The 19,077-nt window shown below is 37.2% G+C and overlaps 1 non-coding gene across 1 annotated transcript; it reads right to left on the bottom strand.

Annotated features, from left to right (window-relative positions):
- Positions 1-406: 406 nt before the first annotated feature.
- Positions 407-613, bottom strand: LOC117098214. The gene has a single exon (XR_004443259.1). It is a non-coding gene; the product is annotated as a small nucleolar RNA U3 (small nucleolar RNA).
- Between the last annotated feature and the right edge of the window lie 18,464 nt (positions 614-19,077).

The raw sequence follows: 19,077 nt of genomic DNA, 5'->3' as shown, positions 1-19,077 counted from the left end.
TTTGGATGCAGAGACAGATGAGCACACAGAGAGAATGCCATGAGGAGATGAAAATAGAAACCAGAGTGATGCATCTATGCCTAAGATTGTCTGCAGATCACCAGAAAGCTAGGAGAGAAGCATAGAACAGTCTCCGTCAGAGCCATCAGAAGGAACTGACTCTACCAACACCTTTGTCTCAGATATCTAGCCTCCAGGAGTTTCAACAACAAATTTCTGTTGTTTAAACCACTCAGACTGTGGTACGTTTTTACAGAATTCCTAGAAAACTAGTGCATATGTTAAGTGGTCTTTCTGCTTTCCACTCCTCCACTATGGCCTATTCCCCACACAGCAGTTAGACATACACACACACACACACACACACACACACGCACACACACACACACATATATATATATAAAGGACTGCATCTCTCCTTTTTATTCTCCCAGTGGGAAAGAAGAACTATCATTAACGGCAAATGGCAGTTGAAGCAACACCAGGAGCTGGGTTCACATTTAGGAAAGGATGCTGCCCCTTCTCGTCCTCATCGTGGTTTCTGGTGCTCTGCACATTCAGAGAATCTTCTCTAGTAACAAACTATAGAAATGATCCCTGAAAGTATAACCTTTAGAAACAAGTATTTGTTTAAAGTGCCAGTCAAATCGTATTGCCTCTTTATTAAAACTCCTCCCATAGTTCCCCATGTGCTCCTGATCTACAATTCTATTCTTTCTACGATTTCTTCTCTGACCTGTCCCCTAAAATAAGTCTGCTCCAACCAGAGTTCCCGGCATATAATAAGTGCTTAATTAGTATTTGTGAACTGATAGAATAATTAAACTTTAAATAAGCAAAACTATTTTTGAAGTTTTTTTTTTTAAAAAAAAAAAAAAAGATTAATAATGGAGAGAATAAGACCAGGTGCATAAATGTTGGTTAAACCAGAATGACCTTGCAAAATTTCATTCATTCATTCAACACACCTCATTAATACACGCTGTTAGCCAAGTGCTATTCTAGGCACTTTACTTTCAAATGTGGAGAGGCCATAGCTCCTATACATCTGGCATAGATGAAGGGGCAACTTATAATGCATTAAGGTAAAGCTTACCACAGAGGTGAAAACAAAGTTCTATGGTATCACAAAAGAGGGAGCAATTACTTCTGTCCAAAGCAGTTATGAAAAGGAGACAGTTAAGCCAGTCAATCTTAGAAGTTTGCTGGTGATGGTAGGCGTGTTAATAGCTAGGTGACATACAGGAAGGAGAACATTTCAAGGTGCTGACATAGCATGTGCAAACACATGGCAGAATCATGCATCTAGGAAAGGTGCCATTTGTTAGGCAAAGCTGTATGTCCCTGAGTCACTACTCCACTGCTCAGCAGCCAACCAGCTGCAGAATCCTATAGAAATACTGGAATCTCTTATCTTAAAACTAGGAAATCATAGGCGCCTTCTGCATTGAAGAAAATCCCAGACTCTCTTTATTTAAATGTTCCACAAACCAATGAAACAAGAAGCCAACAAAGTGGGACTGGACTCTAACTTTGCCTTCAGTTTAGCAGCAGAGCTGTATACCCAGCTGGATCCTGCTGCTAGATGATTCTATGTGACTGAATCCTAGCCTACTCTCCCAGAAGGAGACAACCAGGAGTGGAGTCTGGCCTCATCATGAGATACCTGATATATTTTCATATTTCAGTGTTTTTTCTTCTATTTATGTAACCCTAAATGTTTTACAACATTAATATTTTATTGCTCCATTTCTTATGTTGCAAGTACACGAGGCAGGCATGCAAAGAGAACCCATGTATTTTGATGGTCTGATTACTACCCATTGTGAGGTTTGGGGTTTTAAAATATCAATTTCTTGCCGATATTTCATGTAATGCTAACTGTCACAACTGCTCTGTGTAGCCCAGCAAAATTGGATTTAATATACTAAAGAAATTAGGGAATTGTATTGCATCTGGGTTCTAATCCTAGCTCTCTAACTAATCATTGTATGTCATAAAACAAGGCATTTAACCTTTCTCTTAGTACCCACATCTATCTGACAAGCAGCTTGGACTATAACAGTTGCTAAGATTCATTATTCCCTGATCTTAGAAAGTAAAAAAAAAAAAAAAAAAAAAAAGTGAATTGGAAACAGCTTAGAATCACCATCAGTAGTTACTTGAAAGACATTGAGATTTATGTTTTGTTTGTTTTGTTAGTTTGTTTTCAATATTGACTTTTCAGATGTGTGAATCCTCATGCTTCCTTGATCCATGTGTCTATAACTTAGCAATCAACCAGTTATGTTTTGAATGCTGAATTTAAATAATTTATTATTTTTCACATAGAGTTAATGGTGTGTGTGTGTGTGTGTGTGTTGTATTTATCCACCTAATCTTCTCAGGCAGGGGTTATTTAAATTCCTAGAGGCTGCTTTACAAAAACTCAGAGCAGGTTTGCTCTTTCATCATAACTACTATGTGGTGTGAGCATGACTTAAATGGGTAGTTGGTTTTCATTTCATATCATTGCTACACTTATTTGCTTGTATAGATCTTAGAAAGTATTAATAAAAGGTCAGTTGTGGATGAAACACCATTTTTTTCTGTGCCTGCAATGATACGTAATATTGACTCAACAACCTCACTTTTATTTCCTTGATGGAATCTTGTGCCTGTGGATCCCATTTTGATCCCGAAACGTCTTACATCACAAATGCTGGAGCAAATGTTAGTTCCCTCATAATACTCTACTTCTTCACTTCCCTGTGATACATATAGCTACATTCAAGGTTTAGCATAACTTAGGAAATATTTCTGTGGAAAATATGCACAACAGATCTTCCTAGCAAAATAAAAGCTATTTTAAAAGAGAGATATTGCATAAGTCAGAAAAAAAACAACATTGGGGTAAAAGAATATGTGTAGATAGTCAATTTTTAAAAAATAAACAGACTTTTATTTTTATTAATTTTTTTGGTGTTACCGTCTGTCATAATGTATATAGTAGTGACATGCAATTTATATTTTAGGATATAAGAAGTAATTTCCTTAAAAAGCAGTGAGTAAAGATTTTAAATGATACTTTTAAAAATCTTGCATAATTAATAAGCTCATAGTAATCAAAGAAAAGTATTTGTTCAGCATATTAAGAAACTAAACTTTAAATAAGGTACTTTGATGATATTTCTGTGTATGTTGTATTCATCTTCACATGATCTGGTAGCCACATTGCTACTAAATTAAAGCCAGTTTACATGATTTCAGGCCATTTATGTGTTTTATTTCCTTTTAAAAAAATCTATACAATTCCATCCTATCCCTCACAATATTAGTTTCCTTGGTTTCTATTCATGTTTCAAACATATTTCCAAAATAATATGATTCAGATAAGTATTTAAAGGAAATATATCATCACGTTGAGCCAGGTATTATAGCTATATGTGAAGGGATTAAGCAGCTTAAAATATGTTGTCACAGATCCTGTCTTCTCCCCTCCTTCTTGACAGCCAAGGTCATGTTTTCCTGGCTGCAACTATGGGGAATCTTTCCAGGCAGTTTTGCAGACCCAGTCCTGCACACCTCGATTAATGTATCCTTGTGGGGGTAGGGGAGGAGTACCACTTTTGTAATGATGTGTATCTTAAAACACACAACATTTTTCATAAATATGCAAAACAGAGCTGCATTTATTTGCAGCTGCTGATGACAAAAATACCCCTGAGAGCAGGTTATTTTTATTTCCACTTGGCTGAAAATAAGCCGAAACCAATCTTCGCACAGTTAGGATGACAGGACATGTTCCGCTCTTCATCTCAAGTTCCTCTTCTGCTGCCACACCCACATGATGGCTATGCTCTGCCATCTCCTGCTTCAAGGATCTGCACCCTCCTGTTTCCTATTCCTATTTCACAAAGCACTGACATCCATCGGGGCACTTTTGCATGAATTGACTTACTGTCCTTTATATGAAAGAATTTCAAGTATTCTTCCAGGCCAGCCTTAGCATCTTCAGCCTTCTATTCCTAATTATGAAATAAATGTTATAAATTCATGAGCAGGTGGCTCACTGAGTTGTTCAAATACCTGAAATCACAAAATACAGTCAGTTCTGCTACAATGCTTGCTTTGAGAACATGAATTTGTTTCAGTGTAATTGAGATATTTGGGAACAATTTAAGCATAATGCAAATTTCACATTTGCTTCTGTGGGAATTCCTCTGCCAGAAACACCAGGAGAGCTCAAAAAAACTGCACCTAGTTGAACCCATCTGCATAAGAATATGCAAAATTCAGATGTCGCCCATCTCAAACTTCCACTCGCTACCTCAGTTCACTAGGTGTGCTGTGAGCAACATATGTCCACATCTGGTATTACAAATTTCATCCGATTTCTGAGAATCCACCTTCTACCATCTCACAATCACTTAAAAGCTATTCTTAGGCCGGGCGCGGTGGCTCAAGCCTGTAATCCCAGCACTTTGGGAGGCCGAGACGGGTGGATCACGAGGTCAGGAGATCAAGACCATCCTGGCTAACACGGTGAAACCCCGTCTCTACTAAAAAATACAAAAAAACTAGCCGGGCGAGGTGGCGGGCCCCTGTAGTCCCAGCTACTCCAGAGGCTGAGGCAGCAGAATAGCGTGAACCCGGGAGGCGGAGCTTGCAGTGAGCTGAGATCTGGCCACTGCACTCCAGCCTGGGTGACAGAGCAAGACTCCGTCTCAAAAAAAAAAAAAAAAAAAAAAAAAAAGCTATTCTTAATATTGCTTAATTTTGAAATAAGAAAACTTCAGATCTTAAGATTGCATTTTATTGTAGAATTTATGTATTCATAAACCACTTAATATATATAAAACTGGGCTACCATATTTATTAAGTTCTTATATTTTTAATGTATGACTGATGAAGTTTTTGTGTTGACTGTCTGGTTTTTTCTGCACAGTTTTGCATAGCATGATAACTTTCAGGATTGTATATGCAGCATTACAGCAAAACTGACAGTATGAAACTGCCTCCACTGCCAAGATTGCTGTAGCAGGGATATCTAACAATACCTTCTTTGGCCTTATTTTGAGAACTTCTTATCCTTGACTCTTGTTCACGTCAATTCTCAGTCACCACTCAAAGACCAATTTTATTTCACAGACCTGAGAACAGTTACGAAATATCTGAGCATTGCATTATTCTAGAGGGTTTGGCTTTTATTAGAAAGGCAAGAGGTACTCTTGAAGAATTTTAAGCTGGAGAATGGCCGAGATAATAACAGGAATCAAATCCATGCTGGAGAGGGCTTTGCATAAAAGTTTCTATCAGGACGCTCTGCTTGTGACTCAAAAGCCCGTGAGCTCCGAGAGGATAGAAATTGTCCAGTCATCTCAGAAGCCTCTATGCTGAGCATCCTGCCTGAGCTGGAATGGCTCAAACTGTTTACTGAACTGAATTCCAACAGTACAAATGAGGATTAGTCCTCAAAATGGTTACCAAGAGGTACTGGAAAGTCTTAATAATGATGCAGATAATCAAGTTCTCCACTTAGACAAGGAATTCTTCCCTTAGATTTTAGAAAACAATTGTTTAATAGTAAGAATTAAAACAAAAATGATTTTTCATTTATCTAAAGTAAATAACATGCTTTTGAGCTCCTGCTTTATGCTTAATAATATTTGGGCACAGTGCCTTTCCCATCAGGACATGATAGATGATCATTCAATTCATCAAAAAACCAGTTAATCAGAACATTCATTTCCTCATAAGTATTCTATTTAAGTGTCTGTTGTGTATAATTTAATGTTTCACACAGTTTGGCTACTTTAATTTCTTTTTTTTTTTTTTTTTTTTTTGAGGCTGAGTCTTGCTCTGTCGCCCAGGCTGGAGTGCAGTGGCCAGATCTCAGCTCACGGCAAGCTCCACCTCCCGGGTTCACGCCATTCTCCTGCCTCAGCCTCCCGAGTAGCTGGGACTACAGGCGCCCGCCACCTCGCCCGGCTAGTTTTTTGTATTTTTAGTAGAGACGAGGTTTCACTGTGTTCGCCAGGATGGTCTCGATCTCCTGACCTTGTGATCCGCCCGTCTCGGCCTCCCAAAGTGCTGGGATTACAGGCTTGAGCCACCGCGCCCGGCCTACTTTAATTTCTTAAAAGACTTTTGGAATTTTTACAGCATCCTCTAGAGATGAAAGTATGAAAAATCTTTCATTCTTTTGTGATGCTATTGCATTCATATGCAATAATAATACAGTATCATTGCCTTCTATGTAACATTTATACAGTTAAAGCTAAAAAAGACAACGAACATCAGAAGTAAAACAATAGTGACTATGAAATCATGAGTAGTATGGCTTACTCTAAATGTGATCGCTGCTGAGTGACTCTGACTTCCTTTCAATTAAGTGCATATTACAGCTCCCCAGGTGGGTAGCCATCTGCTCCTCATGGAAGGTAATGCCACCCAAGCTCTTGGCTCTCTTCCCTGCCAATTAGTCCCGTATATGCATTTTATATGAATGTTGCAGAGCCTTAGATAGGTGTGAAAATTTTAAGCTTCTATACTTTTGATGAAGTCTGATTTAAGCATACATTGTCAAAGAAATGAAAAGAGTAAATATCAATATGGCAATGGAATTTCTATAACCACTACACAATTTTGTTCCTCAAGTGGTTATCTGAATTTAAAATGATATTCTTCCAGGCTTAAAATAGATAAGTAGCTTAATAATAGATTTGTTTTTAGTAATAACGTCACTCCCTACTTCTCACTGGGATTCAAATACGACAGTTTTTCTTTACATGATTTAAATACACGTGACTGGCCACAATCCTGTTGTGCACATTGACCTCTCTGTATGTTCTACATGTTTTCCAGTTATTTTAAGTATATTGTTTTTGACCCCAAGCAATTTTTGTTGCCTTATAGCACTATTCTGTGTGGAAAAAAATAAAATCAAACTGGAGTTATTTAGGCCAAATGATACAGTGGGTTTCTAGGAAGCCTGAGGCAGATTGTCCATTTTGCATTTAGAAGAAGCCACTGGAGAGTGACAGTTCAAAAAAGCCACACACACATGAAAACCTCTGTTGTGAAATATTTGGCTTGGCAAACAGAATTTGGGAAAGCTCAGATTAATGCATTAAGATACTATTATGCACCCCTAAATAGGGATCCTAGCAATAGGCTGCCACCTACTATATTAACTCTAGTTCCTACCTGAAAGTTCAGTGGTTTCATTGAATAGATAACCTAAATTAAAGGTGCAGTATATTAAAAAATCATCTAACCCCTTAGTAAATGAGGACTGAACTGGTAAGCTGTATTTATACTGTGAAAGTTAAGCAAAGTCCCTTATTAGTAACTATTTTTATTTTAATTTCTCATAACAGCTCTTTTGGGTTACATTTATAAGTATGGACTAAGTTGGTGTCACAGAGACCCAAAATAGTAGTGGTTCAAGTAAAAAATAAAATGTGATATCTCTTGCATGTGAAAATCCACAGGTAGGCAAGAGGTCCAGGATAAATAGGCAGTTCTAATCCATGAAGTCATCCAAGCATCGGATTCATTTCCCTCCACCATTCCAGAGTAGGTTTTCCTTGTCTGTATGGTCAAAGTTGGCCATTATTATAAAATCTGTGTTTCTATCATCAAGGAGAAAGTGAGAAGATGGAGCACAATTTCCTTTTTAAGCTATGTGATGCAGGAATCACACAATTTCCCATACTTACTTGCAAGAAAGTTTGAGATATATAATCTCTAGCTTGACAGATGTTTGTTCAACTAAACTCAAGCATTCTATTATTCAAAGGAAGAAAGGGAGAATGGATATCAATGAAATCTTGCTCTACCTACTAACTAGCTATTTATTTATTTTTTACTAATTTAATAATAAAATTTTTTCCAGAGGTATAATAAGGAAGCTTTTTAAATAAATTGCACCAGGTTTCTTCCTCTTAAAATCATTCCATGACGCACTGTATTGCATCAGTACAAATTCCTACCATCACTTACAAGGTCTTGTAGGCTCTGGCTCTTGACTCTGACTCCAACAACAATTTAAACACGCTTCTCCTGGCTTCCTATTTTCCAACTACACTGATATACCTTCCGTTTTGTGGACATCCCAACTATTTCCATCTCTCCATTTTTGCTCTTGTTATCCCTTCTTTTATAAATGTTCGTCTCAGAATTCTATGTATAATTAATTGGTTCCTTGTTTCCCTTCAGTGCAGCTCACGTATCACTTCTTAAGATGCCCTTTCACTATTTTATCTGGTTTCCCCAAATTTCTTCACCACTTTTTAATCTACTTCATAGAATTTATACTTTATTTATTTTGTTAATTTATTTTTAATTCGTTTACTGCCTGATTTTCCCTCTGGAATATAAGCTCTGGGAAGGCACAGAGCTCATTTGTTTTGTTATCTCAGATAAACTGATTCCTGGAATGTACTTACTAGAACATAGTAGATGCTCAAGAAATATTTTGGAAATGAGAAAATGAATATACAATTATAAATATGTAATGTGCATATATATAATGTTTGCAGTATCTTTTGGAACACTGTATATTGTCAAATTAATGCCTGCCATTGTCTTAACACTGTATAAGGATTGAAAAGGTAACGTAAAGAGTTGATGTATAGTTCATCACTTTCCTCATCTGAGATATAGGCAGCCTCCTGTCCATAGTATTATGCATAAGTAGAGTATGGCATTCTATTTTCTGTTAAGCTTGTGTTACCAGTATATTTCCATTTGCTTTATATCAAAGCTATAGAACTGTATTTACTAAATCCTGAAAAAGCATTCTGAAATATAACCAAATATTTGTTGACCTGCAACCAAAGACAAATCTTATATTGATCAGAATTAAATAGTTACTCTGGAATCATACTGAACATTCACATGACAAAAGCAACAACAAAACAATTTAGAAGAGAAATGTAACAACAAAAGTTCTCAAAATCATAGAAGCAAAGTAAGTAACATGTTTTCAATATATATTTATGTATATAGTTTAGTTTATAAGTTTATAAAAGGAACTATATTACATTTTGTTCCTCTTCCCCTAAATAGCCATGTGAAATGATGCAATATAGTGAAACTGAACATTTATTTCCTCTGTTGCTTCTCTTTTAAAGTAATATAATTGGTTTGTACATTTCACTTTGAAGAAAGGGATAATCAAATGGTGACACAAATGGTCCTCAGAACCAGTAGACTAAACCACAGAAAGAGTAGCAGATATTTTTCTAACATGTACACAGTTCATCCATTTGATTTGAAAAGTGATAAGCTTCAGAAGATTTCCTTGATTCATTTCTCAGTTGGTCACATCATGGTAGAATTTCAGAATCAACATTAAATAGAGCTTTCTGGAACCATCTCCAATGCAGTATGTTTTATATTAAATAGGTTTACAAGTAAAAGCCCTGGGATAAATAAAGAAAGGAATCTCTGTGAATCCTACAATAATCACAGTGATTCCCCCGAGGCGCAATGGGGATTCTATTAAAAACAAGAATTATACATTGTCACTATGTTAATATTAAGCCAATTTCATAAAAATAACAAAATATTCCTTCTTACATGCTAACAGAAATGGGCAAAAAAATCTTACTTTACAGCTATCTCAAAGTAGATTAAAATAAGAAAATGCTTTCAAATTTTAACTGTTACTTTCCTCTATTATAATATGCTCCTGAATTCATATGAAGCATTCAAAAATTGTTCTACATATCATTGTCATTAGAGAGACTTCTTTACATATCAAGTGAGTAAATATTGGCCATGTGGAAGTCTATTGACTCAGAGTGCCTACCATATCCACAGCCATTTTCTGACAAAAGCGACCACAAGGTATTCTTTGACCATAAATTAATGTGGTTTTTGTTCTGTCCCCTGAGAAAGAAAAGAAACTTTTTATCTGAGGAATGCAGCCCCCTTTAAATTATCGGGTCCAGAGAGGCATAAGAATGAGGTAAGAGTCACATCCCACTAACCCCCTTGAACTGAGTAATCATCCTCTCGAAGCTGCCGGCTGTATGGACTTTAGACTGAGTACTGCCACAATACTTATAAATTAACCTAATGATGTCATATGTTGGGCACCATAACTTACACGCTGTGCTTCAACAATGTCTAACCAATTATTAATCAGTGTTATAGATCTTTAAACTAATGAGAATTTCTGAAACACAACTTTTGTAATCCCCCCTCTCCTGATTTGTCCTTTTTTCTGTAAAAGCTCAAACTTCTCTTTTGTTCTCCAGAACACTTCTCAAGGTAACTTGGAAGTGTTCCCCAAGCAACTGTCCTAACGTTACTTGGCTTAAGTAAACTCTTTAAAATCATATTTTGTACCTCAGCTTCTTCTTTCGGATTTTTAACCCCTAAAACCTTGGCTGTAGCTGATTGGCTCTGATCATATATTTTTCCTCACTGAGAGCTTTAGTTGTGAAAACACAAAACCACATAAAGGGAAGTTAATATAAAAAAAGTTGTAGCAGACAAATTGAAGCTGACGAATTGAGGGAGAGCGAAATTCAGTGTGAAAAAAGTGAGGCGGAGAATGAAGATGGTGGACTATTATAGAAGCAGCTAGTGTGCATGGCTCTCACGGAGAGGAAATGAAATAATAAACACTGACTCTGCCAGCCGACCATCTAAGAAACCATTTCCGGACCCATCAAGGGAGTGAGGGGACACAGACAACAGGGAAATGCGAGGCTGGGCTGCAACCCATCGAGGATTGGCATAGGGCCAGCCCTAACAGAGAAATGCTAAGTGAGAGCCCCCAGGAATCCACACCTCTCAAAGGGACCTGTGCATGCCTGGGAACAGGAGAATCTCCCTGGCTCCGGGGGCCTCTAGACTGACATAGAGAGCAGTCGGAAATTTTGTGGCTACAACACTCAAGACCACAGGGTCCTGCACGAGCTTGGACACTGCAGCCAGGCACCAGCTGCCATAGCCCCAATAGAGGCCACAGTGGTGGTGTCCAGGAGCAGTAAGATTGCTCCAATCTGCCTCACCAGCTTGAGCCAGCTTCAAGCACAATGGCCTCACTTCTGCCAGTGCCCCTCCTTCTGCAGAGCAGGCGACTCCACCCATCCCCCACAGCACACAACCCAGCGGGTTACACCTGCTGTGGCTTTCAGCACAGCGGACCTGATTCTGTCTGAACTTTGTGGACAGGAGTGTCGCTAGATTAGGCGACTCCGTCCACTCCTACTGCTCGTAGCCTGTTATGACACTGACTTGGAGGGCGTCCAAGCAAGGGGAAGCCCTCACTCTCAGAACACTGACAGGAGTGAGGTGCCCACGTTCATGGGCCTGCAAGGGAACGAAGCATTCCTCCCTTTGCAGGGCCAGGCCAGAAGGGTATAAATGTCTGCCAACTGTGGCTCCTGACTGAGGGAGCCCTATAGACCAGAACAACCAACAAAAGAAACATGGATGTAGAGCCAGTGATCAGAGGGGGTTCTTCCAATGCTCAGGAGTGGACCAAGTGAAGGGGTTATATCTTTCTCCCCACGCCACAGAGCACGACTGTCAACTGTGCCAAAATACAACAGAGCCATGCCACTAACAGCCTATCTGCAGGCCAGTAATCTCAAGCGCCACCAACTGGATCTCAGTCCAAAATACAACACCAAAATACTTGACCAGAATACAGCACCTGTGAAAACTAAGGCAAAATTCCAGTCACAAATAAAGATTCCACAGAGTGCTGGCCCACTGAAAACACCCAGAAAAGAAGCCTATTGACTATATTCGACTTACATCACAGTTAAAGGAACACCAGCCCTCAAGTATGGGCAAGAATCAGTGCAAGAACTCTGGCAACTCAAAAAGCCAATGTTTCTTCCTGTCTCCAAACAGCATACTAATTCCCCAGAAATAATTTTTAACCATATTGAGATGACTGAAATAATAGACATAGACTTCAGAGTCTAGAGGGCAAGGAAGCTCACTGAGATCCCGGAGAAAATTGAAATGCAAACCAAAGAATGCAAAAACAAAACAAAACAAACAGTAAAATGATCCAGGACCTGAAAGATGAAATAGCCATTTTGAGAAAGAACCAAACTGAATTTCCGGAACTGAGGAATTTACTTCAAGAATTTCATAATGCAATTAAAAGCATATGACAGCAGAACAGATCAAGCTAAGGAAAAAGATCTCAAACCTCGAATACCAGTTCTTTAAACCAGGTCAGTCAGATAAAAATAAAGAAAAAAAATATATTTTTTAAATAAGCAAAACCTTTGAGAAATGTGGGATTGTGTAAAGAGATGAAATAGGCAAATTATTGGCATTCCTGAAAGAGAGAGAGCAAGCAACTTGTAAAATATATTTGAGGATATAGTCCATGAAACTTTCCCCAATTTTGCTAGAGAGGAGGACATACAAAATCAAGAGATACAGAGAACCCCTGTGAGATACCACATAATGTGTCCATCCCCAAGGTCATATTTGCCAAGGTCAACACAGAGGAAAAAAATCTTAAAGGCAGCTAGAGACAAAGGTAAGATTACCTACAAATGAAACCCCATCAGGCTAGCGGCAGACGTCTCAGCAGAAACCTTGCAAGTCAGAAGAGATTGGGGGTCTATTTTCAGCATTTTTTTTTTTCCTTTTTTGAGACAGTCTCACTCTGTCGCCCAGGCTGGAGTGCAGTGGCGCGATCTCTGCTCACTGGAACCTCTGCCTCCCAGGTTCAAGCGATTCTCCTGCCCCAGTCTCTCGAGTAGCTGGGACTACAGGCACGTGCCGCCACACCAGGCTAATTTTTTGTATTTTTAGTAGAGACGGGTTTTCACAGTGTTAGCCAGGATGGTCTCTATCTCCTGTCCTCGTGATCTGCCTACCTCTGCCTCCCAAAGTGCTGGGATTACAGGCATGTACCCCTGCGCGCAGCCTATTTTCAGCATTTTTAAAGAAAATCAATTCCAACCAAGACTCTCATATCCCACCAAACTAAGCTTCATAAGCAAATGGGAAGTAAAATCCTTCTCCCATAAGCAAGCACTAAAGGAATTCATTGACACCAGATCAGCCTTACAAGAGGTCCTTAAGGGGTGCTAAACAGAAACGAAAGATTGAAACCTGCAACAAAAGAAACACACTCAAACATATAGTCTTCAGACAATATAAAGCAATTACACAATTAAGTTTACAAAACAAACAGCCAACAATACAAAGAGGATCAAAACCTCATATATCAATACTAACCCTGAATGTCAATGATCTAACCACTTCACTTAAGAGGCATAGAGTGGTAAGCCAGATAACCAAAAAAAAAAAAAAAAAAAAGGTCAAAAGGAGCCATCTCCCTGCTGACTTCAAGAGGCATATCTCACATGTAAAGACACCCAGAGGCTCAAAGTAAAGGGATGAAGAATAATCTATCATATGAATGGGAAATGGAGAAGAGCAGGAGTCATTATTCTTATATCAGGTAAAACAGACTTTAAATCAACAACAATTGGGAAGGACAAAGAAGGGCATTATATAATGATAAAGGGTGGAATTCAACAAGAACATTTAACTATCCTAAATATATACACACCCAACACTAGAACATCCAGATTTATAAAGCAAGTTCTTCTTGACTATACAAAGACTTAGAAAGACACACAATAATAGTGAGGGATGTCAACACCCCAGTGACAGCATTAGATTATTGAGGCAGAAAATTCACAAAGAAATTCTGGACTTAAACTCAAAACTTGATTAATTTGACCTGATAGACATCTACAGAATCCTCCACCCAACAACCACAGACTATATTAGGCTGATGCAAAAGCAATTGTGGTTTTTCCCATTACTTTCAAAGGCAGAAGCCGCAATTACCTTTGCACCAACCTAACATACTCTTTTCATCTGCACATGAAATGTATTCTAAGATGAACCACATGCGTGGCCATAAAACAAGTCTCAATAAATTCAAAATAAGAGAAAAAGCAAAACATCATTTGAAAATAACAACACAAATTAACAAAATCTTTGAAATACAATTAAAACTGTGTTAAGTGGAAAGTTTATAAGAATTAAATGCCTTCATCAAGAGGTTAGAAATATCTCAAATTAAGATCTAACATTGCATCTAGAGGAACTAGGGAAAAAAAAAAAAAAGAGCAGTCCAACCCCAAAGCTATAGAAGGAAAGAAATAACTAAAATTAAAGAACTGAACAAAATCAAGACCCAACAGTTTATACAATGAAACCAAGATTTGGTTCTTCAAAAAATTAACAACATTGATAGATCACTAGCTAGATTAATAAAGAAAAATAAAAGATTCAAGTAAGCACAATCAGAAATAACAAACATGACATCACAACCATTCCCACAGAAATACAAAAGAAACTCAGAGTATTCTGAGTTTTAAAGAATAATTTAACTCTCAAAGTATTAACACCTCTACTTACATAAATTAGAAACTCTAAAGGAAATCAGTGCATTCCTGGAAACAAAGGACTTCTTAAGATGGAACCAGGAGAAAAGTGAAAACCTGAACAGACCAATAATAATTTCAGAAATTAAATCAGTAATTAAAAAAAAAAAAACTACCAGCCAAAGGCAACCCTGGTCCATATGAATTCACAGCTGAATTTCACCACATGTACAAAGAAAAACTAATACCAATCCTATTCCCAAAAATCAGGGAGTAGGGGCTCCTCCCTAAATTACTCATTGAAGCCATTATCAGCCTGGTACGAAAATCTGGCAAAAATACAATGAAAAAAGGCAACTGCGAATCAATATCCCTGATAAACATAGATACAAAAATCCTTAACAAAATACTAGCAAACTAAATGCAGTAGCACATCAAAAAGTTAATTCACCACAATCAAGCAGGCTTTAATTCTGGAGTATAGGGACTGGTTCAACATGCCCAAATTGGTAAATGAAATTCCCCACATAAACAGATTTAAAAAAAGACCATATAGTCATCACAATAGATGTAGAAAAAAAACCTTTGAAATAATCCAATATGCTTTCGTGATAAAAACTCTCAACAGACTAGCTGTCAAAGAAACAACTTCAAAATAACAAGAACCATCTATGAAAAACCTATAGATGAATGAGCAAAAGCTGGAACATTCCTCTTGAGTACTGAAGCAAGATAAGGATGCTCACTTTCACCACTCATATTCAACATAGCGCTGGAAGTGCTAGCCAGAGAAATCAGGCAAGAGAATGAAATAAAAGACATTAAAATAGAAAAAGTAGTCAAGCTATCTCTTTTCACTGATTATATGATTCTACACCTAGAAAATCTGAAAAGACTCTGTCAAATGGCCCCTGGAACTGATAAAGTATTTCACTAAAGTTTCAAGATACAAAATCAGTGTAAAAAAATCAGTAGCATTTTTATATACCAATAGTGTTCAAGCTTAGAGTCAAATCAAGAATGTGATCACATTTACAATAGCCACAAAAAGAATAAAATAACTAGGAATATATCTAACCGAAGAGGGGAAATATCTCTACAAGGAGAACTGCAAAACATTCCTCAAAGAAATCATAAATGATACAAACAAATGGAAAAACATTCCATGCTTATAGATGGAAAGAATCCATATTGTTAAAACGGCCATACTGCCCAAAGCAATCTACAGATTCAACTCAATTCCTATCAAACTGCCAGTGTCATTTTTCACAGAACTAGAGAAAACTATCCTAAAACTTATATGGACCAGAAAGCAGCCTGAATGGCCAAATTAATCCCAAGCAAAAAGAACAAAACAGGAGGCATTGCATTACCTAACTTCAAACTATACTATAAGGTTACAGTAATCAAAACAGCATGGTACTAGCATAAAAATAGACATATTGACCAATGGAATAGAATAGAGAGCCCAGAAATAAACTCACATACCTACAGCCATCTGATCTTCAACAAAATCAATGACAATAAACAATGGCAAAAGGATCCCTTATTCAATAAATGGTTCTGTGACAGCTAGCTAGCCATATGTAGGAGAATGAAAATGAAGACTTGCTTTTCACCATACACGGAAATTAACTCAAGATGAATTAAAGGTTAAATGTAAGACCTCGAACATTAAAATTGTTAGAAGAAAACCTAGGAAACAATCCTCTCTTCATCAGCTTTGACAAATAATTTATTGCTAAGTCCCCAGAAGCAACTGCAACAAAAACAAATATTGACAAGTGGGACCTAATTAAACTAAAGAGCTTCTGTATAGCAAAAGAAATTACCAATAGAGTAAACAGACAGCCTAGAAAATGGGGGAGAATATTTGCAAACTATGCATCTGACGGAGGTCTAATATTCAAAATCCACAAGGAGCTTGTATTTGCCCATTTCACACTATAAAGAAATACCTGAAACTGGGCAATTTATAAAGGAAAGAGATTTAATTGACTCACAGTTCCCCATAGCTGTGGAAGACTCAGAAAACTTACAATAATGGCAGAACTGGAAGCAGGCACTTTCTTCACAAGGTGGCAGGAGAGAAATTGTGTGAAGGAGGAACTGTCAAACACTTATACAATCATCAGATCTCATGAGAACTCACTATCACAAGAATAGCATGGGGGAAACCACTCCCATGATCCATTTGCCTTCCTCCCTTGACACGTGGGGATTACATCTCCTTCCCTCAGCATGTGGGATTACAATTTGAGATGAGTTTGGGTGGGAACACATAGCCAAACCATATCAGAGCTTAAATCAACAAGCAAAAGCAAAAAATCCAATTAAAAAGTGGGCAAAGTGCATAAACAGACACTTCTCAAAAGAAGATGGATACATGGCTAACAAACATATGAAAACATGCTCAACATCTCTAATCATCAGAGACATTATACTAGCCAGAATGGTGATTATTAAAAGGTCAGAAAATAACAGATGCTGGCAAGGCTGGGGAGAAAAAGGAATGCTTATACACTGTTGGCGTGTATAAGCACACAACTAGTTTGCAACTCGAATGCAAACTAGCCACTATAGAAAGAAGTTTGGAGATTTATTAGAGAACTTAAAACAGAACTACCATTCAACCAAACAGTTCCATTATTGGGTGTATAGCCAAAAGAAAACAAGTCATTCTACCAAAAAGACACAGGCACTCTCATATTCATTGATGTACTATTCACAATAGAAAAGCCATGGAATTAATCTATGTGACCATCAATGGTGGAACGGATAAAGAAACTGTAGTACATATATACCATGAAATACTATGCAGTCATGAAAAAAATGCAACCATGTCCTTTGAAGCAAGATTGATGGAGCTTGAGGCCATTATCCTTAGCAAATAAATGTAGGAACAGAAAATCAAATACCACGTTTTCACTTATAAGTGGAATACACATACACATGAAAATGGGAACAATACACACTGGATACTGCTAGATGGAGAAGGGGCAAGAGAGATATGGGCTGAAAAACCACCTGTTGGGGACTGTGCTTATTATCTGGATGACAGGATCAATTGTACCTCAAACCTCAGCTGCACACAATATACCCATGTAACAAATCTGCACCTATACCCTTTAATCTGTAATAAAAATGGAAATTATTTTAAAATGATGTTGAAGATAAAAGGTTTAAAAAATGATGAGAATGAGAGGCATGATGAAGTTACTAGAGTAGTGGTTATCAAACTTTACTGCACCTTAGAATCACTTAGGGGAATTTTAAAGATCTCAGTGCCCAAGATGAATCCTGGATCCATTATATCAGAATGTCTGGGGTGCGACTCAGCCATTTGTATTTTTAAATCTCCCCAGGTGATTCCAATGTCAGACCAATGCTGAGAATCACATGGTGGAGTAATAGGTGAACAATACTGAGAGGGTTTAAAAGAGGCCAGACTATCACTAATATAGTTGAGATATGGTTGTATTCTCTGTGGAGCCTGAAAATGCAACTCTTGAGCTGGTTTCTTGTGCTTCCTCAGTCAGTAAGGGATCCTTATAATAAGGTAACAATAAGTTCTGAGGGAACGTCAACTTCCCAAACTTCAAGGATTTAAATAATTCCTTTTCATCCATATCCAATGACCATATCATTAAATTAAATAATTAAAGGTCAAATAAGAGAAACAGGAGTCCTTTACCACTTATGGAATCCATTGCAACTTTTCCAAAACTAAAATGATGGCAGAAAAGATTGAGAAAATACTGTTCTTAAAAGTGTTAATAGGTGCTTGCATAGAAATGAAATAAGATTTAAGGACTAAATAAAACTATGCAGGGTGTACTTTCCACTAAAAAAAACTCACATGTGCATTTCCAAAATAAAGTAAGAAGCATATGTGACACAGAAGGAGTCTTGTGACTCAGAACTTAAACAAAGATGTGAGAAACTGAAAATATTAAAAATTATTCTAAACCTTAATAAATACACTACTATACTGAGTTTACATTGAGGAATTACATGATGCCTGGTGTGGTTAAAAAAGAATCTCCCTTCTATTATTTGAATGCCAGATGTAAATTTGTGTGCACATAAATCCATTCATTCTGCTACATGCAGATGGAAGTCATATTTTTGTATTGTAATTAAATATAGAGTGTGTAACTATTCTTTGTGTGCTGAACATTAATGGAAAGAGTATGATTTAAGTGCATATTTATTTTTGTAATAAACGTAGACCTTAGGACTGGAGTTGTATGTTGACATCATAAATGAAATTTTTTAAAGTTTTATTAATGTTTTTTCAACCTGTTCTTATATTCCCAAGATATTATGCTGCCACTTGAATAAACCAGCCAAATTTTCAACTTACTTAAAGGGAAATGTATTAAGGGCATATCAACATTGAGAAAAAATCGTATTTATTGCTCAAAATATAACAATAGTGACTGCTGAAATTCAAAGCAGAAATCTTAACACAAGTGCATTACTTTAGGGTTTGCTTTTAACTGTATTATATCTTTGTATCATTTTTCTATTTGTTTTCTTCTTCACACTTAATATTGTGAGAAAAGGATGAAGTATTCCAGATATGTTTAAAATGTCAGTGACACACATTATGCTCTCCTACTGATTTCAGTCTTAGCTTTTAGATTAAATAAAAGTGCTTAAAAAACAAAGCTGTATAGTGGTACTGTGATCACTA

The sequence above is a fragment of the Trachypithecus francoisi genome, unplaced genomic scaffold (assembly GCF_009764315.1).
Source record: "Trachypithecus francoisi isolate TF-2019V2 unplaced genomic scaffold, Tfra_2.0 Lachesis_group15, whole genome shotgun sequence".
Taxonomy (NCBI): domain Eukaryota; kingdom Metazoa; phylum Chordata; class Mammalia; order Primates; family Cercopithecidae; genus Trachypithecus; species Trachypithecus francoisi.
The sequence above is the reverse complement of the archived record's forward strand: the minus strand, read 5'-3'. Positions and strand labels throughout refer to the sequence as shown.